The 27,846-nt window shown below is 42.1% G+C and overlaps 1 long non-coding RNA gene and 1 other non-coding gene across 20 annotated transcripts in view; one reads left to right on the top strand and one right to left on the bottom strand.

Annotated features, from left to right (window-relative positions):
- The window catches only part of LOC103350379 (uncharacterized), a 547,263-nt gene that overhangs the window by 406,275 nt on the left and 113,142 nt on the right, over window positions 1-27,846 (top strand). The window lies entirely within an intron of this gene.
- LOC127483085 (small nucleolar RNA SNORA55) lies at window positions 6,997-7,132 on the bottom strand. Its single transcript, XR_007909051.2, has one exon. It is a non-coding gene; the product is annotated as a small nucleolar RNA SNORA55 (small nucleolar RNA).

Genomic DNA, 27,846 nt, shown 5'->3' with positions numbered 1-27,846 from the left:
ATATATACTGCTGAAATTTTTGTATGCATGTATTCTATCATTTCCTCATTATGCTAATACAGCATGGTGAAAAGGAGTATAGGAAAAATACCCAGAAAATACAACTTAAACTCCCCGTTCAGTCATTTATTAACTATGGGAAATGATATACTGACATTTTGTAAAAATAATTATTCATGTGTCATAACAGCTTGTTAAACACTTACTATGTGCGAAGAAGAAGGCCAGGTTCATTGTGAGTATTGAATAAATAAGATGAACATACACCCATCTATTCGGTGGCCTGAAAAGTACTATGTGGATATTAAGGATCACAATCTTTATCATAAGTATGCATAAACACTGATCAATAAAAAATATAAACTATTCAATAAATTAAGTTAAATTTACTTTCTGAATCAAAGTAAGTTTACATGATCAGAATTAAGGTAATAATGAAAGGAACAGGATATACAGAAGGGTATTATTTATTGAACACTTCCCGTGTTCCAGGCACCATGCAAATGTATTTTCATTTATTTTGTTGTGGGAAGGGTGTGGTTTTCAGAGCTAGATTGATTTTTTAAAGATTTTATTTATTTATTTGAAGGAGAGTTACAGAGAGAGGGAGAGACAGAGAAAGGTCTTCTATCTGCTGGTTCACTCCCCAAATGGCCCCAACGGCCAGAGCTGGGTGCAGGGGCCCAAGCACTTGGGCCATCTTCCAGTGCTTTCCCAGGCCATTAGCAGAGAGCTGGATAGGAAGAGGAGCAGCCTGGACCTGAACCGGCACCCATTTGCAATGCCGGTGCTGCAGGTGGAGGCTTAGACTACTACACCACGACACTGGGCCCAGTAGATTGAGTTTAAATCCATTTCTTTCTTTATGATAGTTATCTGGACAAATTATCAAATATCTTTCTTCTTGCTGTTATTATGTAAAATGGGTTTGCAGTAGAATGGACTTCATAAAGATAACAAAACGAAACATTTAAAGCTCTTGAATGTACACACAGGAGCATAAAAATATTAGCTCTTTTTTGTTTTATTATTTAAAACTTGTTATTGAAGATTTTCAATAATTATATGTAGCATTTGAAAGTGGACTTATGATTTTGTGTTGTGTATATCTCTTGGTATAGTAGGCAGACTTTTTTTTTTTTTTTTTTTTTTTTTTAGGATTTCTTCATTTATTTGGAAGGCAGAGTTATAGAGAAAAGGAGAGACACAGAGAGAGAAATCTTCCATCCACTAATTTACTCCCCAAATGCCCCAAATGGCTGCAACAACTAGGCCTGGGCCAGGCTGAAGCCAGGAGCCAGGAACTCCATCCAGATCTCCCATGTAGATAGATGCAGGGGCCCAAGTACTTGGACCATCCTTTGATGCTTTTCCAGGTACATTAGCAGAGAGCAGGATTGGAACTGGAGCAGCTGGGACTCGAATCAGCACCCATATGGGTTGCTGGTTTTGCTGGCCATGGCTTAACCCAGTGAGCCACGGTGCTGGCCCCTATACTTTTTTAAAACGTCCCCAAATATGTCCTTCCCTAATCAATGACACTTATGAATACGGTGAGATATCATACCTATAATTAGGTGGTACTCTATGGCAGTTGACCTTAATGTACAGAGGTTAGCCAAGTGGACCTGCTCTAATTGCCAATTCCCTTAACCTCAGAATTTTCTCAAGTTAGTGGCTCTTGCAAAAAGTATGAGAAGGGCTTGATGAGCTATCAAGGTTTGAAGCTGGAGGTGGTCATGTGAGAAGACTTGCAGGGGGTACCTTATGGAGACGAAGGAGGCTCCTGATTGACAGCTAACAGGAAAACGGAGACCTCAGAATTGAATTCTCCCAACAACCACTGATCTAGCTCCCTATGAGAAATGAGGCCCCACCAATACTTTGATTTTATCCTGAGAATACAGTCGCACTGTCCCAGACATTCTAGCCCACAGAACTGTGTGCTGACCACCGGGTGGTATTTTGAGCTGTGCAGTGAGTGCTCATTTTGTTGATAGCATTACAAAGCAAATTGAGTGTGTCTTCTGTGAAAAGACTCATTAATTAAAATATGTATCGCAGTATAGCTTAGTATTTTATAGGATCCGGAGAGGATCCCCTCATGTATTGATAACTAATTTTCTACTGTTAAGGTAGGACCAATGGTCAATGGCAGGGCATGAAACTTGTTAAAGAGAAATGGCTCTGCTGCCGCTGCCCTGTCTTCCCAGCCCATGGGAGATACTGACAGCCAGTCACACATGGAACATGGGGCTTATCTCATTCACTCTCTGTCACGTTGTCACCATTGGTCATGGTTGGTGTGTGAATTGAAAACCACATATTGTACTTGTGGCAAAGATCATTTTTCCTTTTTAAAGATTTATTTATTTTATTTGAAAGGCAGAGTTACAGAGAGGCAGAAGGGGAGGGAGAGAGGTAGGTGTCTTCCATCCACTGGTTCATTCTCCTGATGGCTGCAATGGCTGGAGCTGGGCTGATCCAAAGTCAGGATCCACGTGCTTCGTCCAGGTCTCCCATGTGGGTGTAGGGGCCCAAGAACCTGGACCACCTTCCACTGCTTTCCTAGGCCATGGCAGAGAGCTGGATGGGGAGTGGAGCAGCCAGGGCTTGAAACAGTGTCCACATGGGATGCTGGTTCTGCAGGTGATGGCTTTACCCACTATGCGACAGCACCAGTCCCTTTTTTTCTTGTTTCTAAAACGAATTTGTTTGAAATGGAGAGAAAGAGAGCACTCACATCCACTTGTTTGCTTCCCAAATGCTGGCACCTGCTGAGGGCTGGCCAGACCCAAGCCAGGACCCCATAACTCAATCCAGGTCCCACAGTAGGTAGCAGGGCCCACCTACTGAGCCGTCACCTGCTGCCTTTCACAGAAGCTGGGCTTGTGATTGGAGCTGGGACTGAAACCCAGACACCCTGGTATGGCCATGGACATTCCATGAACATTTTAATTCCCACCCAAGGTTAATGGTTTTGACAGAATCATAAGAACTTTTTTTTTTTTAAAAAGTGTATTTCCATGAACTTCTAATTTCTAAACCATCTTTTAAGCAGAGTAAGTACTTTAATTTTTTAATTTTAATTTTCAATTAGTTTTTAACAGATTCAACTTGATTTGTAGATATTCTAAGAACATAATGGTATTCCCTTTACGGCAATGTAAAGTCTAATGAGCAGTCTTGCAATCTGCTGTAGCAACCCTGCAGTCCTGAAAAGATCAGTCCTGTGGGTTGGTCCACATGGTTCAGGGAACTCACTGTGCCCTGGGCTTGTCAGGTAACTGTGTAAGTGTGCAGGTTAAAAGTGTGGGACTCAAGCCGGCATCTTCTCTCAATCATGTCCATACCCTAAGAGGTCACCGTGCTTTGAATTTGTCCTTCATAGTCTGTTCTCAATGTAGCAGCTAGAATGGCCACTTGGCTGGCGCCGCGGCTCACTAGGCTAATCCTCCGCCTTGCGGCGCCGGCACACCGGGTTCTAGTCCCGGTCGGGGCGCCAGATTCTGTCCCGGTTGCCCCTCTTCCAGGCCAGCTCTCTGCTGTGGCCCGGGAGTGCAGTGAAGAATGGCCCAAATGCTTGGGACCTGCACCCCCCAGGAGAAGTACCTGGCTCCTGCCATCGGATCAGTGTGGTGCGCCGGCCACAGCGCGCCAGCCACGGCGGCCATTGGAGGGTGAACCAATGGCAAAGGAAGACCTTTCTCTCTGTCTCTCTCTCTCACTGTCCACTCTGCCTGTCAATAAATAAATAAATAAATAAGAATGGCCACTTAATATGTCCTATGTAATGTCATGATTTTCTGCAAGATCTTCCAATAGCTTCCTCACATCAGAGAGAGAGAGAGAGAGAGAGAGAGAGAGAGAGAGAGGCCTAGAATGGTCTCAGGGTCTCTGGTCCTTCTGAGGTCCTGCTACATGGGGGAACCACTTCTAGCAGATGAGAAGGAAGTGAGCATTCAGAGAAAGGCAGAAAGCGTGCAATTAAGGGCATAGGAGGAGAGAGATGGATGAGGATGGCAAGATGGTGACTTGGCTGGACCAGGTGCCTTATGGTTGGCATGATTAACCACCTGCCGGTCAGCTCAGTGTCACCAGCTGTCCACTGCCTGCGTGTCTCCTACACAGTTGTGGAAGAACTGGAGATTGCTTGGTGGTGTCTCAGTGAACACAGGACTTTGAGCAGTTAGGAGCGCTTGTATTAGTGACATACATGGAAATCATGAGAATTCATACAGTGACTTTCTGTCTTTTGTGCTCACACAATTTTCAGTCTTTTATGTTTAGTTTTTGTGTTGAGCTTTCAGTACCCCACCCCACCACAAAGCAGAAAGGACTTATGATCAGTGTCATGCTCCAACTCTTACCCCTCTGACACATCCGGATGAACCGTGCCTGAAGTTCTAGAATTTCATGAGTGCATGGCAACTTAGTGGGAATATGTTTTTAACAACTTAAATTTTATTATTATTATTTTTTACTTATTTGAGAGTGAGAGCAAGAGAGAGAGAGTTGCCATATGCTGGTTCACTCGCTAAATGGTCACAATGACTAGAGCTGGAGCCGGGAGCCAGGGTTACAATTCAGATTTCCTATGTGGGTGGAAGGAGTCCAACTACTGGAACCATCACTGTGCCTCCCTGCATTTGTGTTGGTCCCAGGCATTCTGGTGTGGTGTGGTAACTACTAACTAAATGCTGCTCTCCTTTGAAAATTTTTGGTTTATTGTGTGATAATTTTGATTCACTGAAGCACTCAGAACGTAGTACTGGGTCACCATTTGGCCAACCTCATTTTCCTCTATTGTTAACACAGAAACAGAGAGATCAGGACCTGGTTCACGTCCCAGATTCTGGGGAACTAACTGTGGGAGTAGGGAACTGTGTCCAGGTCTCCCACGTGGGTAGCAGGAACTCGATTACATGAGCTGTCACTGTGCCTCCGCAGAGGTCTGCATCTGTGGGGAGCTGGAATGAGGAGCCTGGCCTGGGCGTCCAAGTCAGGAAGTCTGATGCCAGAGGCAGCCATCCTTACCGTGGATTAACTCCCCAGCACAGTAAGGGAATCCGCCTCTCCTATGCTACTGACGGATTCTTTTACTACTCATGGCCACCACCAAGGGGGTGGTTAATTATTAATAAGTAAATGGTCCTGCCTGAGCCTCTGCTTAAAAAGTACATTGAGGCCACCCTTAGAGTCCCTGAGTGGGCTGCTCTGGCTTTAAGACATTCTCCCTTTGTAAAGCAGATTGCAGACTCTGTAACTTAACTGTCCTAATTCTGAGCAAAACTAGCTTGGCTGACGTCTCATGTGGACTTTCAGTGACTTCTGCGTCGTGCTTCTTGATGGAACGCCTCCCTTTCCCCCAGCTATTACCAATATGACCTGGTTTCTATTCTGGAGAGTCTCCTTTGGGCGACCTCTCTGTCTCCTCATTGTCCCACTTACAGCTTCACATCCAGATTGAATTGTGGGTCAGTCGTTCGTGGGGTTGTGACGCTGTGTTTCAGACACCTTATTTCTGCTACCTGTGACAGTGTGTCTTGTTTGATGGCGTTTTGAGGTTTAATTTCCATATGAAAAAATACCACGTCATCATCTTGCTGTGTAAATCAGCTTGCTTACTTTATTTCTTCGAATACTGTGTAACAATATAACAAATTTCCTGATTGCAGTCTTTCTTTTACTGATTTGCAAGAGGAGGGGCCAGAAATCCTCATGGTGAGATGACTGATCCTGGAAAATCCTCTTTTGACTATTATTATTTTTGCTTTGCTGAGAGAAGAGTATTTGTTATTGTCTTTTTTCAAATTCAATTTCATAAACCAATTCAATAAGCAGTTATTTTTCTAGGCCAGCGGGGCTAAAAATATTCCCCAGTCCACCGCCTCACAACATCTCTCTGATTTTAATGAACTCAGACAGAGAAAAAAATCAAGAAAACAAAAGCATTACGCATTTCATCAACTGAGTTTTGCACATAGTTACTAGCTATCCTCGGAGGATCTGCCACCTGCTGGTTCTTAGGAAAACCATTGGATATTACCAAGGTCCCTATAGGGTTCCAATACACCCTACTCATCCATTCATTCCCCCATTTCATCATATATATATATAATAGGTAACTATATATATAAAGTTCACACTCCAGTGGACTAGGCAGATACTTAAAGACTTCTGAGAACAAAGAGTTTCCATAATGCAGCAGGCTCCGCAGTCAGTGAAGGCAATGTCATTTTGGCAAGAGATCCTTACATTAAATTTATGCCTCATAAAATGTCCCACCCTTTTAGAATTCTTTTACATCTCAGTATTTTGGTCATAAAATTCCGTTTGCTTGAATGGTTCTGTCTTACCTGTCACTCACAAATCTGCCTGACGACTTGACTCCTCTCCTGTTGATGGGACTTCAATTTCTCTCCTTTGGAAGTCGTAATGGGACTTTAGCCTTCCCACCTTTGTGCTTCCTTTGCACTACAGGATTTTTACCTCAAAGCATTTATAATGTTGCATTGTAGTGATTTACGACATTGTCTTACTCTACTGGGCTGTAAGTTCCTTCCAGATAGTTCCACCTCATATAGCTTGCGGTAGAAACCCCAACTTACTGTGAGGTGAGTGGGATGCCCACAATAGTGCTCACTTTAATAACTAAAACCCAAGTATATAGATGAATATATAGAACTGTTTTTGCAAAACATACAGGATAAAGAATTTGCTACATAAAACAATTCAAGGGATCTGTGAATTTCTATAGAAAAACATACATATTTATTTTTACTAGATTCTAACTGAATTTGTCATTTCTTTCCATTATGAATTAAGTGACAAACCGTTAGCAGTAGTATTAGCAGTAGTTGTAGCTTTGCACTGATAGAAATGACAGATAATTTCATATTTTATTGAAGGTGTCATTTTAAAATCTTGTTTATGCTTGATTCCATTTATAATTATTATTTACCCATTAATAGGTTTTGTTAATATTTTTTTTGAAAATGTAGATAGATGTAGAGACAGGCTTCAAGATGAACGGAAAACAACCCATCCGGATTTCCTTTGCTCACACTGTGGTACCATCCTTCCCCATACCAGCACAGAACATCAGGGAAAAGGTCTTATTATTTAATACATCAGTAAAAAGCAGCCATATTACTGCTGATTGAATTTGTTTCTTTAGCATTTTTAAAAGATTTTTCTTATTTAGTTGAGAGGTAGAGTTATGGCAGAGAGACAGACAGAGGCAGAGAGAAAGGTCTTCTATCCACTGGTTCATTCCCCAAATGGCTGCACCACAGGAGCTGAACCAATCAGAAGCCAGGATCCAGGAGCTTCTTCTGGGTCTCCCATGCGGATGCAGGGACCCAAGCACTTGCGCCAACTTCTACTGCTTTCCCAGGCCACTAGCAGGGAGCTGGATCGGAAGTGGAGCAGCCAGGACTTGAACTGGTGCCCATATGGGATGCTGGTGCCCATGGTGGAGGCTTTTACTATGTCACAGCACTGGCCCCTCTTTAGCATTTTGATAACTATATTTTAATGTAACCTTTTTTTGTATTCCTATGTGTTTTATTTTATATTTAACATTTTTATTATGAGAAAGAGATCCATAGGCTTAAATAGGTTGAAGAATTTTTTTATAGCGCACAGAATGATATGTGCATTTAGGAAACTATTTTGATAAAAATTCAATGAGGAAGGAAGGGCTGGCGCTGTGTCTCAGTGGGTTAAGCTGCCGCCTGAAGCACTGGCTTCCCATATAGGCACCAGTTTGTGTCCTGGCTGCTCCACTTCCTATTTGATTCCCTGGTAATGCACCTGGGAAAGCAGTAGAAGATGGCGCAAGTGCTTGGGCCCCTGCACCCACGTGGGAGACCCAGAAGAAGCTCCTGGCTCCTGGCTTCAGCCTGGCCCAGCACTAACCTTTGCTGCCATTTGGGGAGTGAACCAAGGGGTGGAAAATACCTGTCTGTCTGTCTGTCTGTCTCTTTCTCTCTCTCTCTCTCCACCTTTGTCTGTCTCTCTCTGTGTGACTCTGCCTTCCAAATAAATAAATACATCTTTAAACAAAACCCAGTGAGGAAGCTGACCATTATGTCAAGGCAACCAAACTCAGTGTTCATGCCTTCTCTTTCTGACATTTTCAGGACCTAGTCTTTTATACTCTTGAGATTTGCTGTGTTCATATTTATCCACTATCCCTCCAAAGAATAAGTCCGATCTCAGTCATTCATCTTTGGTGGCAAATTCATTACCACTGGGTGCATAGTCTACCCTGGGAGTCATTCAAAGAAGTTTACTTTCCATGGTGATTGGATTTGCACCTTAGATGCTGCCACCATTTGAAGTGAGTTTTTTTTTTTTTAAAAAGAGTTCATGCTCTCTCTCACCCTTTCAAATAAATAAATACATCTTAAAAATCTCACTCACAGTTTTTTAGAGATGCCATGTTTCCTGTTTGCTTACTCTCAACACTTGACTCTCTTATTTTTAAAGATTTATGGGAGCCGGTGCTGTGGCGTAGCAGGTAAAGCCACCGCCTGCAGTGTCAGCATCCCATATGGGTGCCGGTTTGGATTCCAGCTGCTCTACTTCCCATCCAGCTCTCTGCTATGGCCTGGGAAAGCAGTTGAAGGTGACCCAAGCTCCTACACCCATGTGGGAGACCCAGAAGAAGCTCCCGGCTCCTGATTTTGGATGGGTGCAGCTCTGGCCGTTACGGCCGATTGGGGAATTTACCAGTGAATGGAAGACCTCTCTGCCCTCTTTCTCTCTCTGTGTACCTCTGACTTTCAAATAAATACATAAATCTTTTTTGAAGTTTGGAATTTCAGCTATAGGAACAGAGGGAGACAGAGAGAGAAAGAAAAGAGAGCTAGAGAGATCTTCCTTCTGTTGGTTCACTCCCCCAGTTACTGCAATGACCAATTCTGTGCTGGCTGAAGCCAGGAGCCAGGAGCTTCATCTGGGTCTCCCACATGGGTGGCATGGACCCAAATACTTAGGCCATTTTCTGCTGCTTTTCATAGGCTGTTACCAGGGAGCTGGAATGGAAGGGGAACAGCCAAGACATGACCCTGTGTCCATATGGAGTGCCAGCATCACAGGCAGTGGCTGTACCAGCTGTACTACATTACCTAACACCCAAACCCTGCTCTCTTTTTTCAAAAATATTTATTTTATTTGAAAGACAGAATTACAGAGAGAGAGAAAGAGAAAAAGAGACATCTTCCACTTCCTGGCTAATTCTCCAGATGCCATAATGGTCAGGGCTGGACCTGACTGGAGCCAGGAGCCAGATTTATCCAGGTCTTTCATGTGGATTCAGGGGCCCCAGTACTTGGGGCATCTTCTGCTGCCCCCCCAAGTGCATCAGCAGAGAGCTGGATCAGAAGTGGAGCAGAGGAAACCGAATCCAGTGACCATAGCAGATGCTGGCGTTGCCAGCAATGGCTTAACCTGCTATACCAGAACCCGGGGCCCTGGGCACTAGACTATTGATTAGCATCCAGTTAGGAACCCTGTGGCCAAGGTTGTCAAATACAGTAACTTTAAGACAAGAATTTATGGAAAATGGAAGAATGCAGTAAGACACGTGAACTGAAACATGTGAATCTGAGATGAAATAGAACAAGGTTTTAAGAGTTGCGAGAAGCTGAGAAGACCTCGTCCTTTACCAAGAAATGATCAAGTTATTGGATGTAGAATTCAGCACCAAACTTCATCTCCACCTCTTAAAAACACAGCTCTACTGAGGCATAGCTGACGTGAAATCAGCTGCACATACTTAAAAAGTGTAGAATTTAGTAAATTTTAAGAATACCTTGAACCTGTTAAGCTTCATGGCCTGTGTAACCTTTTTGCCTTGATCCTCACTGCTGGTCCAGATCTGTCCCAGGCGAACACTGTTCTATTTTCTACCACTGTAGATTAGTTTTAATTTTCTAGAATTTTGTATAAATGGAATCATACAATTTGTTCACTTTTTGACTTGGCCTTCCAACACAACAAAATTATCTTGAGATTCATAGAAATGGTTGCATATACCGAAAGTCCATTTAAAATATTTTTAGATTTTTAAAAAAATTTTAGTTAAGGTATACAAATTCCTTGTATTTCATATATACAGATTTAGGAACATAGTGATACTTCCCACCCCACCCGCCCTCCCACCCACATTCCCTCATTTCCTCCTCCTTCCTCTCTTATTCCCTCTCTTAATTTTTACAAAGATCTACTGATGAGCAGTATTGCGATATAGTACTGTATTGAAATTTATCATCTCAGCGGTTGACAGATCTTTGGATTACTTCTGCTGCTTTCTGGGATGCATTAGCTGGGAGCTGGATTAGAAGTCAGCAACTGGGCTCAAAGTGGCACTCACATGGGAGGCCAGCATCACAGGCAGCAGTTTAACCTGCTGCACCCACATGCCTGCTGCTATAGTAAAGTTCCCATTCAGCTTGCCCGTTTTTACGTGGTATTTAATTTTAGTTTTAATTACTTTTTTTGGTCCTTGTGATTGACTTTTGAGAGTTCTTTATACACACACACACACATATATATTACACACACATATAAGATTTATTTATTTATTTATTTGAAACTAAGTGTTGTGGGGCTGGATTGGGGAGGGATATGGTCCATCTGCTGGTTCACTCCCAAGGTAGCTACAATGGCTGGGGCTGGGCCAAGCTGAAGCCTGGAGCCAGGAACTTCATCCAGGTCTCCCACATGAGTAGCAGGGGATCAAGCACTTGGGACATTTTCCACTGCTCTCCCAGGCACATTAGAAAGGATCAGGATGGAAGTGGGGCATCCAGAATTTGAACCAGCAGCCATAAGGGATGCTAGCGTTGTAGGCAGTGGCTTTCCCTGTAACGTCAAAATGCTAGCCCCTTTTTATATATTTTGAATTCAAATTCTTTGTGTGGTATGTAGTCTGCAACACTTGCTTCAGCTTTGTTATTCTCTCTGTAGATCTTTGGGGTTCTTTTCCCCATTAGCTTTCTTCTCGAGGGCTCTGTCCTGGGCGTAGGGGCTGCCTTGCTAACTCCACAAGTTCACCAGGCCCAGTATCAGCTCCCCCACTTTGTACCATGGTCAGGAAATCCACCTGAAGCAGTAACATAGGCAGCTGTAGAGCTCTTTTGAATTGTTTTCCATTTTGTAGGTGTTACTGCTCTCCTTTGCCTGTTGTTCCCTGTCCTAAAAACTGTCTTTTCACATTAAAATATTTTGTCAATACTTTGGTTGGTTGAGGCCAGAGGATAGCTCTGCACCTTGTTATTTCACAATAGTTGGAATCAAGAGTCTGGAGTGGGACCCCTGTTACCCTTGGCAATGGACCCTGGAGGGCACTTTCCCACCCTGCGTCTGTTCTGTGTCTCTGCTCTCTGGGCAGCTCCAGTTCCCCTCATTGCAAAAATCCTTTTAGTCTGAAATATCTGAGTGTGATGGAGTTGAAACTGAACGGTGATTCACTTTTTAAAACTACACAGCAGTGTCACCTGGGTTACACAGCAGCACAGACAACCTCCTGGACAACAGTAGCCTGGGAGTTAGTTGCAATGTGGAAGTGTGGGGCGATGACAGACTTTAAGAACATGAAAGACTTAGCCTTGCTTAGAGTAGTGGAGATTTATGACGCGATACATTTTGTATGAGTTGTAGAGATTTCTGTTTCATTCGATTTTCATTTCTATGGAAAATGGGCAACCACAGCAGGACAAGTGTCCCCACAAGGACAAGGAGTAAGTCCTAGAACTAAAGGTAGGTCACTAGGCAACAGAGGATATTGACAACAAACTAACAGAAGATATTGCCTTTCTATGAGCTCTATTAATCGATATAATGAAATTTGAAATAGGTATAATTACATCCTTGGAATGATTTTTAAAAAAGAATGTATCATCCCCAAATAGTAAGAACCCACTAAAGTTGTAAAAATAAAAACAGGATTTTTAAGTTGAAATTAATTCAAGAGATGAGAAAAAGGACAGAGTATTGTGATGATAATTGTCACAGTGAAGAAATGAACTATGAATTAGGATTGACAAGTCAAAAAATAAATGGGGCAAAGGCAAAAAATGAGGTAAAGTAACATAGAACAAACTTATAAAACATAGAAAGTAAATGTTCAGGTCCTACTATCCGTGTAGTTGGAGTTCAACCAATAGGAAAGAGATAATGGGGAGGTGTAAATATTCAAAATTTGCTAGGCAAGACAAAAACAGTATACATGCTTATTACTAGTACAACAAAAGGAGCAATGACTTCAAATATTTTGAGGTAAAAGGATTTTGAAAATGTAATCCTATAGCTAAATTATCATACAAAGAAGAATTACGAATGTGTACAGCTAAAGTTTAAATAACCCAGGCCTCCCTCCCCAGAGTGATTGTAGTGAAGATCAGTTCTCTATGAAGGACTTCAGCGAGGGCTTCACTTGGGGATCCAGCTGCCAGAAAGAGTTTTTCCCAGACCACTGACGACAAGATTTCCCACCAAAATGACCTAACCAGTGACATTACAGTGAAGTCCTCCGGCGGCAAGTCCTACCCAATGGCATGAAGCTTCCAGGCTATGGAAACAAGACAAACAGTGAGGTCTTCTGACCCTAGGGCAATGACTTTTTTCCTGCTACACCACTCATTCCCTAAATTTACCCATCAATGAGGCATGAGGTCTTTCATTGCAGGCAATGTGCAAGTTATTTAGAAGGGATTTATTTATTATGAAGGACACAAGGGGAGAAGATAAAGGACTAGATTTCAGGCTGGGCAAACTGCTGGTCGTGGTGGTCAGCAGTGTTCCTCATTCCGGCTTCCTGCTAGTGTACCCCCTGCGCAGCAGCCGATGATAACATGCATACTTGATTCCCCACCATCAACGTGGGAGATCCATAGTGAGCTCCCGGCTCCCAGGAATTCAATGAGTTAATCAGTGTCTCTGTGTGTGTGTCTCTCTGGTCTCTCCAGTGAAATAAATAAACAAAAAATAAAACTAAAGGACTTTTTTTCTGTCTAGAAGAAAAACAGGGAACATTGAATTGATTTTACTAGGTTACAAAGTCACAAGTTTAACAAAAGGGCATTGGCTTAATCACCTCAATCCCTGTCTAATATTTCTATCCTCTTTCTAATGAAATGCAGTTCAGAATCTTACAGGGCTTGTGTACACAGAGGTATAATTTTTGCTATCAGCAGTAATTTAAGATGATTTCTCTATAACCATATAGTACAGAACTTCCCGTAACGGGGACATGGGACTGAAGAGGAAGAACTTCTTCAGTTCCAAAGCAAAAGAATACAAATGTAGGAGTCTAAGAAATGCAATAGCTGGGAGAGAGAGAGAGAGAGAGAGAGAGAAAGAATGAGAGAGAGAGAGAGAGAAAGAGGGTGGGGAAGAAAGTGAGAGTTAGAGAGAGAGGGAGAGAGTAAGAGGGTGGGGAAGAAAGTGAGAGTGAGAGAGAGAGAAAGAGAGAGAGAGAGAGGCAAAGGGGAAGCAGGAGCAGCAGAAGAAAAAAAATAATATGGTAAGAGGTTTAAAAAGATGGAAAGGGAGGAAGAGGGCAAGATATCTAGTTGTATTCCGGAAGGAGGCAGAGACTGATTCCACAGTGATAAACATGAGCCAAAGTCATAGTGGACTTCATGGAAATGTGGCCCCGATAGGGAACCTAAGGACCTTCCTGCCTGAGGGCTGGCACTGGGTGCTGTTGCACTTGGGTGATACAGCAGCAGATGGCCTCCTGTACTCCCTTGGGGATTCATTACTTTCTACATTTTATTTATTTTCATTTCACTTGAAAGGAAAGGAAACACACACAGATGTGTGTGTGTGTGTGGGAGAGAGAGAGAGAGAGAGAGAGAGAGAGAGGGAGAGAGGGAGAGAGAGATCTTTCATCTGTTGGTTCACTTCCTCCAAATGCCTGCAAAAACCAGGCCCTGGTCAGGCTGAAGTCAAGATTCAGCTACTCTATGAAGTCTCTCGTGTGTGTCAGGGGTTTTATCACACTCACTTTGTCTATTCTTTCTCTCTTTTAATTCTTTGCAGAATTATTTGAAAAAAATTCTAGATCTCACGCCACTATACTTTGAAACGATTGGCTGTGCATCTCTAAAAACGACTCACACTTTCTCACAATACCATCATCAAGTCTATTAAAATGGCATTCTAATGTCCAACCCATGATCGCATATCTCTGATTTTCAAAAAGAAGTCTATTAACATAATCTTTTACAGTCACCTTGTTTCAGATAGGTGCTTTGATTAATATGTACTGTTTGGGGTTTCTCTGAGAAAGAGAGAATGTGTGTGTGTGGAGTGGGGAGGCTGTGATCCATCTGCAGTTCAGGCCTGAGTGTTTGACCCGATGAGAGTAGGATCTGAGTGGAGCAGTGGAGTTTCCGCCACGCAGGGCTTTTATATGGTGCGCTTCAGGAAATCTGGCTGTCCTGAAAAATTCCATGATTGTATTTTAAAGAAGTAGCTGTATCATAGACCGGGTGACATAAACAACAGGAATCTTTTCCTCACAGTTCTGGAGCTGGGAAGGCCAAGGTCAAGGTCCTGGCCGATTCTGCGCCTTGAGGGCCGCTGCCTGGCTCACAGACAGTGCTTTTTCACTGTGCCCTCTCCTGCAGCCCGGGGAGGGCAGCTCTGAGGGTTCCCTTATTAAAGGGCTCTAATTTCACTCACCAGGGCTCCACACTTTTGACCCAATCCCTTCTCAAAAGCTCTGTGTTCTGATACCATCGCCTTAGGGTATAGGTTTTGATACATGAACTTTGGGGAAGCACAACCAGCAGTTCCTCTATACGATTTTGGCTGTGTAAAACTCTTTATGATCTTAGGCTCCAAGGATGTCTATTAAGAATAGCTGCAAAATTTTCATGTATTTAAGTACAAAATAAAAAGAATTCTTACCATGCAACATTTCTTAACCACATTCTGCTTTCTTCTCTTGGGACTGTCTCTTGAGGAGATGAATTTTTGGATAATGGTTGGGAATGGAAGAGGTGAAGTCGGTAAAATGGCATCACTTTTATGTCTTATTTATCTTGTGTCTGTTTCAGAATGTCCTGACGTTAGTGAAACTACTTTTTTAAACACCATTCTTTTGTTACTATGCTTAAGATAAGGAAAGAATTGGGGATGGCTTGACTAATCGTAACAACAGGCTTCCACTTTGCCTGCAGAAGTTTTTTTTTTCCCCACCCTTGAATAATACACCATAGAAAGCAGTGGGGAAAGCAGGCATTTGGCACAGCCTACTAATAATGTGGACCCTGGGAGGTAGCAAATGATGGTGCATGAACATGGGTCCCTGCCACCAATGTGGAAAACCTGGATTCAGTTCCGGGCTCCTGGCTTCTGGTTTTGGCCTGGTCCCAGCTATTGTGGGCCTTGGGGTTAGTGAATAAGCAGATGGAAGATCTCTGTCTCTATGTCTCTGTCTCTCTCTCTCTCCCTACCTTTTAAATGAGTAAAAATAATAAAAATAAATATCAAGAAAAAAAGAAAGAAGTAGAACAGATGAAAGGTCTGAATTGCTGTGGTGAAGTAGAAGGAAGGTGAGTTGCCAGGCCAATCAGCTTAAGGATAAGGAATATATGGATGTTGAGGAGTGAGAAACTGATTGATTGAAGTTATCCCTACTATTGTCACCCTTGAGATGATTTCATGTATTCACATTGATAGACAGGTTTGAAGAAAGCTGCTCTCTCTGAAGCACAGATGGGACAATAGGAATTAGTGAGGCCACACACTCTTGTGGACCAGAACTTGTGGGACAGCTGGTCAGGAACCCTGAATGAGGAGCTGGCATCGTCTACCAACCACACTGCTGATTGAGTCCATGTTCCCATCGATGAAATGAAGGTGTTCAAGTCTCTTACAGCTCTGCTTCTCACAGGCTGTGGTCTGAATGGCAGAGTACAAGTCAAGATGGGGAGGTAACGTCTGGTTGGTTGTGGGAACCCTTGAAGGTGAGAGAAGGATTTCTAGACTGCTGATGGGAATCATTGCCAATGGCCAAGAGTGTTGAGAATACACACAACCACAGAGCCCAGAGGGACAGAAGTGGTTTGAGGATTATGGGTGCTAGTTTGAACAAGACTTGGCTCCCAAACTGATGTAGATGTTTCAACCCCACCACCCTCAGCTACTGCTGCTAAGAGCTGGAGACTTAATCCATTTGTGGCACTCAAGTGTGTCTAGTGGAAAGTCCTTAGATGGCTGGGCTGTGCTCCCAGATGGAGTTCTCTCCAGAAGGTGGGGTGTAAAGACTGAAGGGGCCCAGTTTCTTTTTGCTCCCTGAGTTTCCATGTGATCCTTTCTTAGCAAGTGCTCCATTATTGACATTCACTATCCCTGCCAGATTCCTGACCCACTGGGCCACCTGATTGTGGATTTGAACCTGCGAAACTGTGAGCTAAGGGAAGCTTTCTTTACTTCACAAGCAGCTTTCCTCGGGGATGATGTGGTAATGAAAAGATGACAAATACTACTGGGCTCTCGTCGTATCCATTACTGTGAATAACTGAAAGGAGGTATAATGGCTAATACTTGGGCTTTGGGGTGTATATTATTAAATATTTATTTTTAATCCTAAAAATGTAATAAATGTGAGTCAGTGAGTTTACCTTTATTGATTAGAAAACAAATTAGAGAGGAAGTAAGTATGTTGGTCAAGGTCACACAGTGGTTAAGTGGAAGAACCAGGAGTCACTGCCAAGGGTGTGTCTCACCCCAGAACCATGTTCTTATATGACAATCCTTGCCTCAAGTAGTCGGTGTTGTGATCACAAGTACAGGAATGTGGACAGGCCTTTGCTTTGTATTATATTTAACTATTAAACCTATAATTTTCATCGAACTCAGAAGCATTGTCAACAGAGGTTGGCTTTAGGAAGGAAAATAAAAGGAAATTATCATGAGAAGCTACCCAGTCTCAAAGCACAAACTAGGGGAAGGTTTAGAACAAACACGAGGATGGTTACATACAAATCATTATCGTATTTTTCTGCCCAGTGGGAGACAATAGAGTCAGTCACATCTGAGGATCTTGCACCTGACCTTGAACACTGGCAAACAGATTTCTTATTTTACTGTTTCCATGACAACATGTGACATTTCACATATGTTTTTAAGGAAAGAAAGGTGAAAATTATCCTCAGTGTTAAATTGAATTTTTCTCCTTCTCCCTTCGTGTTATGCATAGGCATACAGGAGGTAGAGAAACTTCAAATTCTTTTCGGAATTTTAGTGCTATGTTTCTACACTAGCTGCAGACTAAATGATTTTAGCATCAGTTCCTTTATATAAGTCCTGTATTTTTATAGAAAAAAAAACACCTTTCCTTAAGGTTCCTCTTTCCAAGAAGCAGTATTCATTACAATAGAAACGTTCCACAGTGAGATTCATGGTTTCCTGACTTTCAGATGTGGAGTCTGACAATATTTTAGACTCTCACCACAACTAAATGTGGGTGTGGCCCTCCATTTGGTTCACACAGAACTTCTCTTTTGTTCTATTGGTAATGTAAGTTATATAAGGAAGTAGTCAATAAATGCTTGAGAAGGAATGGATAACTGAATAAGGAATTATTTCATAAGTAATTTCTTATTTGAAAAACAAAGTTTCTTTTAGAGTGAAATATTTTGATGGTGAAAGTATTCAAAGATTTACAAGACTTGATATATATTGAGTACTAGTAATAGTATTAGAAAAAGTTCTGGAGCTGGTGCTGTGGCTCACTTGGTTAATCCTCCACCTGTGGCACCAGCACCCCATATGGGTGTCGGGTTCTAGTCCCAGTTGCTCCTCTTCCAGTCTAGCTCTTTGCTGTGGCCCGAGAGGGCAGTGGAGGATGGCCCAAGTGCTTGGGCCCTGCACCCGCATGGGAGACCAGGAGGAAGCACCTGGCTCCTGGCTTTGGATCGGAGTAGCTCTGGCTGTGGTGGCAATATATATAGTAGCATATATATATCTATACTGTCTCTGTATAGTATAATTTATGGAAAAATTGAATGAAAAGATAATTTCATTTTGGTGTAAAATTTTTGGAAATCCATGTGTAGAGAGGTCTTCAAAAAGTTCACAGAAAATATGTGTTGCAAAAAAACTTCATATATTTCAAACTTATCCTTTAAGTCAGCTTCTTCTAGGATCTTGTTGAGGTGCCCTTACACACACATAGCGTACATTTATATGTCAACGTGTATATATGTATGTAGGTACAAATGGAGACAGGGACGTGGAAAGGGAGAGCAGAGAGAGAGTTATTTTAATTGGCTCACACAATTGTAGACACTTGGTAGGATGGCAGGCTGGAGATCCAAGGATAAGTCCACAGTGCTTTCTGCTGGCAAAATTCCTTCTTGCTCAGGGGAGGCCAGACTCTTGTTCCAATAAGGCCTCTAAGTGATTAGATGAAGTCTAACCACATTATCAAGTGTAATCTGCTTCTCTGAAAGTCTACTGAGTTATAAATTAGTTTTATCCCAAGGCAAAAATCTCTGTAGAAACATCCAGAATAATGTTTGACTAAATGTTTTCGCACCATGGCCCTGTACAGTTGAGCATCGAATTAACCATCCCACTGATATTGAACAGCCAACACAGTATAGTGGAGTTTTTCAGCCCCCATTTTTAATCATGTGTCCAAGGATATTTATTGTTGGTTGAATGCCTGAGATGTGTCAGACCGGTTTGCTGCCTGCAGAGGTGAGTCTCATGGCACAGTTGTTATATTCTAAAGGGCGACTGGGGATTGTCGCATGTTTAAAAAAAAACAAAAACAAAAACAAAAACAAAAAACAAAAACAAGCCCTTTGCTAGGTATCAAATTGATCATTCACATTGGAGAAGATATTGCTTAGAAAACAGCCTTCTATATTTGTGCTTTTATTTAAGACAGAAACTTAACATCCCAGGCACTTAAGTACCCAGTATTTGATTTGAGTATCACAGACTTGGATTGATTTCTAACTGGAGTTTTTATTTTTCACTGTGTGTGTGTTGTGGCAGGGGTATATGGGTATGGACATGTCCTGAGAGATACTCTTTATTTCTTGCTTTCGAAAGCAAACTCAGAAAACTTGGAGGTAACATTCACTCCAGCCCATTCTCTGTGTATATTTACTAAGGACAGAGATTGTCATCCTGTTTCTCAGATCTGCAAAGCATGCAAACAAAGGGGAAGGAGGAACTGGGTGACTAAGGAGTTGGAGGTGAATGGGGAGAAAACTGAGATGGTTGATGAAAGAAAGCACAGAAATTTTACTTACTTCTTTGATTCTCTTCAGTTGACACTTCTGGTCTTTCTACTGTGCACCTGCCCAACACCTTTGCACACCACCCTACAATTAACGGTTTGTAACAAGGAAGGCATTGCTGATGCTGATTGACCTGATTCATTCTACAGAAATAACATGTCTTAATGCAAAGGTGAAGCCAGGTGTGGGAAAGACCAGGCCTCCTAGGATTATGTGGACTAAATTTATCCTATGGGTGATTATTGGAAAGTCATTCAAACATCTGAGACCTTGATTTCTTTATCTGAACATTAAGACAAGAATAATTTGTTTTTAGTATGTGTGAAAGCAGTGCATCCGTTTGTCCCTAGTAGTGCCCCTTTCACTTTAAAAGAAAGAAGTCAATGGTTACAAATTTTAAAAATGAAGAGAAGCATTCTCGCAGGAAGCTTTTATGTCTGAGTGAGCTCTCTGACTGTCCCTCCTTCACTGTCCTCTCTGAGTCGACTCCAGGTTTGACCCCAGCTAGTCAGCTACGATTGACTGCATGCACCCATTAACACAAGGCAGAGGTAGGCTCCTCCCGACACTGCTACTATAGATATTTAGTGTTTGTCTCAGTGGAAAGACAGAGCACTAGAGACTCTCTCAAGTTTGGGAAAAACCTCTGCTTTTGAAGGACTTGCCGGGGTGACGTTGTAGCTCAGCAAAGTAAGCTCCTGCTTGGGGTGCTCGCATCCAGTACTGGAGTGCTGGTTTGAGTGCTGCTCCAAATCCTGGCTACCCTGCTTCTTATCTTGCTTCCTGCTGACGCCCTGGGAGGAGGTAGATTACGGCTTAAGTGCTTGGGTCCCTGTTACCTCTCTGATAGATCATCTGGAATTTCAAGATCCTGGTTTCGGCCTGACCTTGTCTTTGCTGTTGCACACATTTGGGAGGTGAACCAGACAGAAGATCTCTCTCTCTCTCTCTCCCTCCCTTCATTCCTGTTTCTCAAATAATTAAATAAAAAATTAAATATTAAAAACCACTTGTCAAAGTGATTGACACCTAATAAACACTTAATAATAATTACCTATGATGTTAGTTTGGGTGTTGATGGTTTTATATTGTTATAAACATTTTATTATTTCCATTCATAACATGCTTGTGAGACTGCTAGGCAGATTATTATAGCTTCAAATGAACAATTCAAGGACTGAGGAATGGTTTCCTGGAGGATATACAGCTGGTGAGTGGCAGGAATAGCAGACCCAGGCCAGATTCCCGAGTTCCTGTGCACTCACAGAGACCATTTAGCCTAACTCCACCTTTCTCCCTGAAACTCTCCTTTAAGAATTTTTTTTGACGTTCATTTTTATTTATTTGAAAGGCACATAGATAGATAAGCAGGTAGATAGACAGATAATCTCCCATTCTCTGACTCACTTCCGAAAGGCCAGAAATTCACTTCTGAAATGGCCAGGGCTGGGCTGCACTGAAGCTAAGAGTCAGGAACTCAGTCTGGGTCTCCCACATGGGTGGCAGGGACCCAAGTACTTGAGCCATCACCTACTGCCTCCCATTCGCACATTCATTGGAAGCTGGAATTGGGATCAAAATCAGAATCACACCCAGGCACTCTAATAAGGGATGCAGATGTCCTAAGGAATTCAGATGTCCTAAGGGATGCAGATGTCCCAACTGATGTCTTCACCACTGTGCTAAACACCTGCCCTCCCTGCAATTAAAAAATTCATTTGAGGTTGGTGCTGTGGCATAGTAGATGCAGGACTGGCATCCCATATGGGCGCTGGTTCGAGTCCCAGCTGCTCCACTTCCAGTCCAGCTCCCTGCTGATGGCAAGCGCAGCGGTGCTTGCGTGGGAGACCTGGAAGTAGCTCCTGGCTCCTGGCTTCAGATCGGCCCAGCTCTGGATGTTGTGGCCATTTGGAGTGTGAATCAGTGGATGAAAGACCTCTCTCTCGCTCTCTCTCTCTCTGTAACCCACCTCTCAGATAAATAAATCTTAAAAGAAGAGATGTATTTATTTGAAACCCAGAGTGAGAGAGAGAGAGAGAGAGAGGGAAACTGAGAGACACAGAGATTTTCTAGCCCCTGGTTTATTTCCCAGATGGCTTCAGTGCTGGGGCTGGGATAAGCAGAAGCCACAAACCAGTTATTTCATCCAGATCTCCCATGTGAGTATCAGGAACTCAACCACAGGAGTCATCATCTACTGCTTCCCAGGCAGATTAACAAGGAGCTGGATCAGAAGTGGAGTAACTAGAACTCAAACCTGCACTCCAATATGGGTTGTGGGAGTCCCAAGTGGAGGCTTAATTTACTGTGTACAACACTGGCTCACTTGCTCAATCTTGAAGGCATATGTGGTGTCTCCAATTATGTCAAAATATTTACTTTGGGTAGACAGATTCTTTCCTCCTCAGAGTGGAGAAAGTGGGATGGCTCTCTTAGCTCTGGAAAGTTCTGATGCAGAATAAAATCCCTCTATTATTAACTGCTTGTGCCACTCCTTTTATTCCAGCCATTACTGCTGCAGCCAACTACCTGCAGGTATGACCTGACAGCCACTTGCCTCAGCTGTGTAGAACAATCTGGCTTTCTGTCTGAAGGTTTCTCTGAGGTGTTGAATGTACCTACTTCACAAATACAGCTTGAAATTGTAAGAGAGCTTGTATCCCATAATGAACAATGAGAACAATGAGAGTGAATGGACGAATGCTTCCTCTTGCATCCCAAATTTGGACACAGAGGCTGGTGTCATTGCATAGCGAATAAAGCCATCATGCCGGCATCCCATGTGGACACGGATTCAGGTCCTGGCTGCTCTACTTCTGATGCAGCTCCCTGCTAATGTGCTTGGGAAAGCAGAAGATGATGACCCAAGTTCTTGGGTCCCTGCTACCCATGTGGGAGACCTGAGAGAAGCTCCTAGCTCTTGGGTTCGGACTGGCCAAGTTCCAGCCATTGTGTCCATTTTGGGAGTGAGCCAGAAGATGGAGAATCTCTCTCTCTCTCTCTCTCTCTCTCTCTCTCTCTCTCTCTCTCTCTCTCTCCTCTTCCTTTCTATTTAAAAACAAAGGAAAAGGAAAGAAAATTTGGATGCATATTCTATGGTTTCCTTAAGGGTCTTGGCTCCAACTGTCCACTTAAGAGGGAAGATGAATTCAAGAGTTTTGTCCACACTTCTTTCTTTCACTCTCTTCTCTTTTCCATTCTTCTTTCTTGAGTTCACTTTCCAGTATACATTACCTTTTTGAAAATTCTTTTACTTTTTTTTAAATTTTATTTAAGAGAGAGAGAGGAAGAGGGAGAGAAGGAGAGGCAGAGAGATCTCTCATCTTCCCATATGAATAGCCAGGGCTAGTTACAACTGAAGCTAGAATCCAAGAATTCAGTTAGGATTTCCCATATGTGCTGAAGGGACACAGTAACCTGAGCCATCACCGACTTCCTCCCATGGTGCACATTAGCAGGAAGCTGGAATCTGGAGCAGAACTGGGACTTCAACTGAGACTCCAATATGGGATGAGGTCCTCAACTGTTAGGTCACATATCCACCCAAAGTCCATGTTTAAGTCGCTCATTTTCACAATGTGATTTAAAATGTTGCAACTAAGTTCATCTTAGGGATGCTGTGTAGGTCAAAGGAAATATCTAGATATCAAATTACACCTAAACTGATAAATTTCTATGCAATTGTCAGGTCCTGTTGTTAAAAATAAAATTTAAACATCAGATGCAATTTCAGTAATTTAAGTGGAGCTGCTTGTATTAGCTGAAATGTGACTTGAAGGGTATAAAATGAAGCAGGTATGGAAAGTTCCTCTCTTTCCCTCTGAAGGAGAACAACATAACTGAATTAGAGTGACTGCTGAAAACCGACCCAGAACTTCTACTTCTGTTATGATTCCACCCCCTCACAAACTGAAATTCTATTATTTTTCTGGTGTTACTGCAGATGACAAAGCAAGAGTAAAGTTTATCCAAATGCCTTTAATGCTTAGAAATGTTCTATGGCACCATATTTCCCTCTGTATATGCACATCACACTTACTTTTAAGACTTGAAAAACAAATTTTCAACAACATATGCTCATGCTTTATATGATCACTACCCCAAGTTTTGTGGTCATCTGAAAGATAAAGTATCAATCTGCCTATGTGCAACATGCCACTGCACTTTGCTGTAAAATAGGTTCAGATTTTTTTTGAGCTTCCATTGTGCTTTTTTTAACTTTTATTTAATGAATATAAATTTCCAAAGTACAGCTTATGGATTACAATGACTCCCCCCCCCATAACTTCCCTCCCACCCACAACCCTCCCCTTTCCTGCTCCCTCTCCCCTTCCATTCACATCAAGATTCATTTTCAATTCTCTCTATATACAGAATATCAGTTTAGTATATATTAAGTAAAGATTTCAACAGTTTGCACCCCCATAGGAACACAAAGTGAAAAATTCTGTTTGAGTACTAGTTATAGCATTAAATCACAATGTACAGCACATTAAGGACAGAGATCCTACATGAGGAGTAAGTACACAGTGACTCCTGTTGTTGACTTAACAATTTGACACTCTTGTTTATGGCCTCAGTAATCACCCTAGGCTCTTGTCATGAGTTGCCAAGGCTATGGAAGCCTTTTGAGTTCACGGACTCTGATCATATTTAGACAAGGTCATAGTCAAAGTGGAAGTTCTCTCCTCCCTTCAGAGAAAGGTACCTCCTTCTTTGATGACCTGTTCTTTCCACTGGGATCTCACTCGCAGAGATCTTTCATTTAGGTCATTTTTTTTTTCCAGAGTGTCTTGGCTTTCCATGCCTGAAATACTCTCATGGGCTTTTCAGCTGGATCTGCATGCCTTAAGGGCTGATTCTGAGGCCAGAGTGCTGTTTAGGACATCTGCCCTTCTATGAGTCTGCTGTGTATCCCGCTTCCCATGTTGGATCATTCTCTCCCTTTTTTTATTCTATAGGTTAGTATTTTCAGACACTAGTCTTGTTTATGTGATCCCTTTAACTCTTAGTCCTATCATTATGATCAACTGTGAACAGAAATTGATCACTTGGACTAGTGAGATGGCATTGGTACATGCCACCTTGATGGGGTTGAATTGGAATCCCATGGTATGTTTCTAACTCTACCGTTTGGGGCAAGTCAGCTTGAGCATGTCCCAAACTGTACATCTTTTCCCTCTCTTATTCCCACTCTTATATTTAACAGGGATCATTTTTTCAGTTAAGTATCAACACTTAAGAATAACTGTGTATTAATTACAGAATTCAACCAATAGTATTAAGTAGAACAAACAAACAAAAATACTAGGAGGGATAAAGTATTAAGTTGTTCATCAATAGTCAGGGCAAGAGCTGATCAAGTCACCGTTTCTCATAGTGTCCCTTTCACTTAAACAGGTTTCCTTTTTGGTGCACAGTAGTTACATAATAGGGGTCAGCCTGTGATGCTGGCATTCCATGCTGGCTCTAGTTCATGTCCTGGCTGCTCTACTTCCCATCCAGCTCCCTGTTAATGACATTTGAAAAGCAGTGGAGGATGGCCCAAGTGTTTGACCCCTTGCTACCCACGTGGGAGACCTGAATGAAGCTTCAGGCTCCAGGCTTTGGCCTGGACTAGCACTGGCTGCTCTTGCATCTGGGGAGTGAACAAGCAGATAGAAGATTTTCTCTCTCTCTCTCCACTTCTCTCTGTAACTCTGATTTTCAAATAAATAAATAAAATCTTTTAAAAAATAATTGCATAATGCTTCAAAATGTGATATAAAAAGAAAAGAAAAAAATCCATGTTGCTGGGTAAACAGTAGGATATTTACCAAGAAATATTTTGCTAACCTTTGAGTTGTCTATTTTATCAAAATCAATAACAAGTACTCCGAAGAATTCAGATTCTATTGCAACCAGGAAATGTAACTAAGCCTTTTGTTAAATTTAAAACATATACATATGAGAGAGAAAGAGAAGGAGACAGAGAAAGAGAGAGAGAGAGAGAGAGAGAGTGAGAGAGAGAGAGAGATACAGACTCTCATATACACACAGATATCTCACTGGCTAATCAGTCTTCAAATGCCCACAATAGCCAGAGCTGGGCCCAGGAGCATAGAACCCGAACCTTTCATAGTTTCTGTTAATCATTTGAAAATGTACACTGTGTTGTTCCAGAGTATGTTGTGTGGATAGAATAAAATAATCAGCATGGTGCGAGGTGCTTTTTTAGTAGTCAGTGTGTACTAGCTCCTCTTAGCTTTATCACTAGCCAAAAGCACATTTTAATTTAGAACTCAATTAATATACATATGTTTCTAGAAAGAATTGCTCATGAATACTTTGGTCAATGAAGACTGCATATCATGATCCCGCTAAGAAAGGGGTAGTGTAGGTGAACCCATGGAGACGGACAGATTTGTGATTGCCAGGGCCTGAGAAGGAAAGGGAAGGGGTGGTGACTGCTTAAGGGGGGTGAGGTCTCATTCTGAAGGAAGGAACATGTCCAGAAATTGTGTAGCTGTGGTGGTTATACAGCGTTGTGAGTATATGAAAAATCATGGAATTGAATACTTTAAATTAAAATGGTTGCTTTTACCTCAATAAAAGCTATAAAGATACATTTTAGAAACTGATCCATTCAGATGTAAAATACATAGCTAAATTATAAAGGGCTATCCCAACAATTACCTAATCTCTTTCAAAGATTCTTTCCCTCACTCTCCTTGAGTCATGTTTTCATGTTTACTAAAGTGCAGACCCTCTTACATTGTAAAATGTTTGATTATATTCCTTTCAAACTATGCAATACTCTATCTTTTCACTTGATTTTGACCTTCTTGAATATTGACTTACATCCTACATGTCAATTTTCTGAGTTCCCATCCTCTTTTATTGTAAACTGGTCCTTTACCCTCATGAAATACAAGATCTGTTCTTACTAAGATCACGGCTTAGTTGACATTTCCCACAACACCTTGTGAAAGGTTTAAACATAGGGCAAACTTGAAAGGATCTTACAGAAAATATCTATACACCTAATATCTAGATTTCATCATTAACATTTTATAGTCAAGTATCAAATACCTCTTCCTCAGTCCATCCCTCTATCTACTCGTCAAATCCATGTTGCAGCCAAAATCAATCACTTATCTTGGTTGGCATCTCTAAATTACTTAAAGTTTCTGACAATTATTTCTGAAAACCTTGTCATTTTTCATCATGAATCTCATCTGTCTCCAGTGCCTTTGTTGCTGCCAACTTTTGCTGTGTTTCCAGATTGTCTCCTCCCTTTATGCTAGTCTTTCTTTCACACTGATGACCATTTTTCCTTGGGGTCACTAATGGTGTCTCTTTGATTCCTCTTTATCTGCCTTAGAACCTCGCTCCCTGAAGACTGGTTTCATGACAGATGCCTCACCACTCAACTTGTCTGAAATCATGTGTATGTTCCTGTCTGTTTTCATGGTATTCTATTTCCAACCGAGCCCCCTGCTTTCAGATCCATTGCCATTCCCTATGCACCTGCTCCATGTCTGACTGAGCTGAAAATCATGCCACTGGTGTCACAGAGAAAAGAAAACACATCACAGGGAAACGTCTTTAAATTTCATTCACATTTGATGGTGCATTCTCTCTGAAGCACTGTCTCCCAACCTTATAGATGAAGGAAATCACTCACGAGATTGGGGGCACTGAATAGCAGCACTGTAGTTAAAAAGGTGGGAAAGTGGGGCTAGGTCATGGGTTTGGTTTTGGATGTGAAACTGGGAGGTTTTTGAAATTTGCAAAAGGAACTGTGTGGTTACTGTGGAACATGAAGGTCTATGAGACTTGTCTTTTGATGAGGTTTGGTTTGCAGAATTCACATGTGTGTTGTGTGCATAATGATGGCAACTAAAGCTGGAGGCGGGGGTGAGCTTCTTGGATGGGAAATACAAAGAAGAAGAGAACCTAGTGAGAAATATTCCATCATTTAATAGCTCACAAAATAGTATAGGAAAGTAGCCTAAGTTGTTGCAGCAAAATGAAGAAGTGGAAGAAGAGTGTTAGTGACAGGCAAGTTCATAGGTGCTAGGGTTCCATGAACCACATTTCAGAAAATGACCTAAAAGCATGTACTAAATCTCCCCCATAATTGATATTTTTCTACACAGAGATACTGTTTGCTGAAATGATCTATCTATTAATGAGTTAAACATGAAGAAAAGTAGGAGGGATGGGCATTAGGCACAGCAGTTGGGATGTCCATGGGATGCGTTGGGTTTGAGTCTTGGGTCAGCTTCCCATTTCAGCTTCCTGTTAATGTGCACCTGGGGAAGCAGCAGGTGATGACTCAAGTACCTGGGTCCCCTCCACCCACGCGAGAGACCTGGACTGGGTCCTGGTCCCTAGCCTCGGCCTGGCCCAGCCCTGGCTTTTGCAGTCTTTTGCAGAGTGAAGCAGCAATAGAAGATTTCTTTTTCCATGTTTCTTTCTCTGTCTCTCTGCCTTTCATTTAATAAAAATAAATAAAACACACAGGAAATAAAGGCAATTTAGGCATTAGATAAAGCAGAACAGAGCATATTCACATACT

Source organism: Oryctolagus cuniculus, chromosome 4 (genome assembly GCF_964237555.1).
Source record: "Oryctolagus cuniculus chromosome 4, mOryCun1.1, whole genome shotgun sequence".
Classification (NCBI taxonomy): Eukaryota; Metazoa; Chordata; class Mammalia; order Lagomorpha; family Leporidae; genus Oryctolagus; species Oryctolagus cuniculus.
The sequence above is the reverse complement of the archived record's forward strand: the minus strand, read 5'-3'. Positions and strand labels throughout refer to the sequence as shown.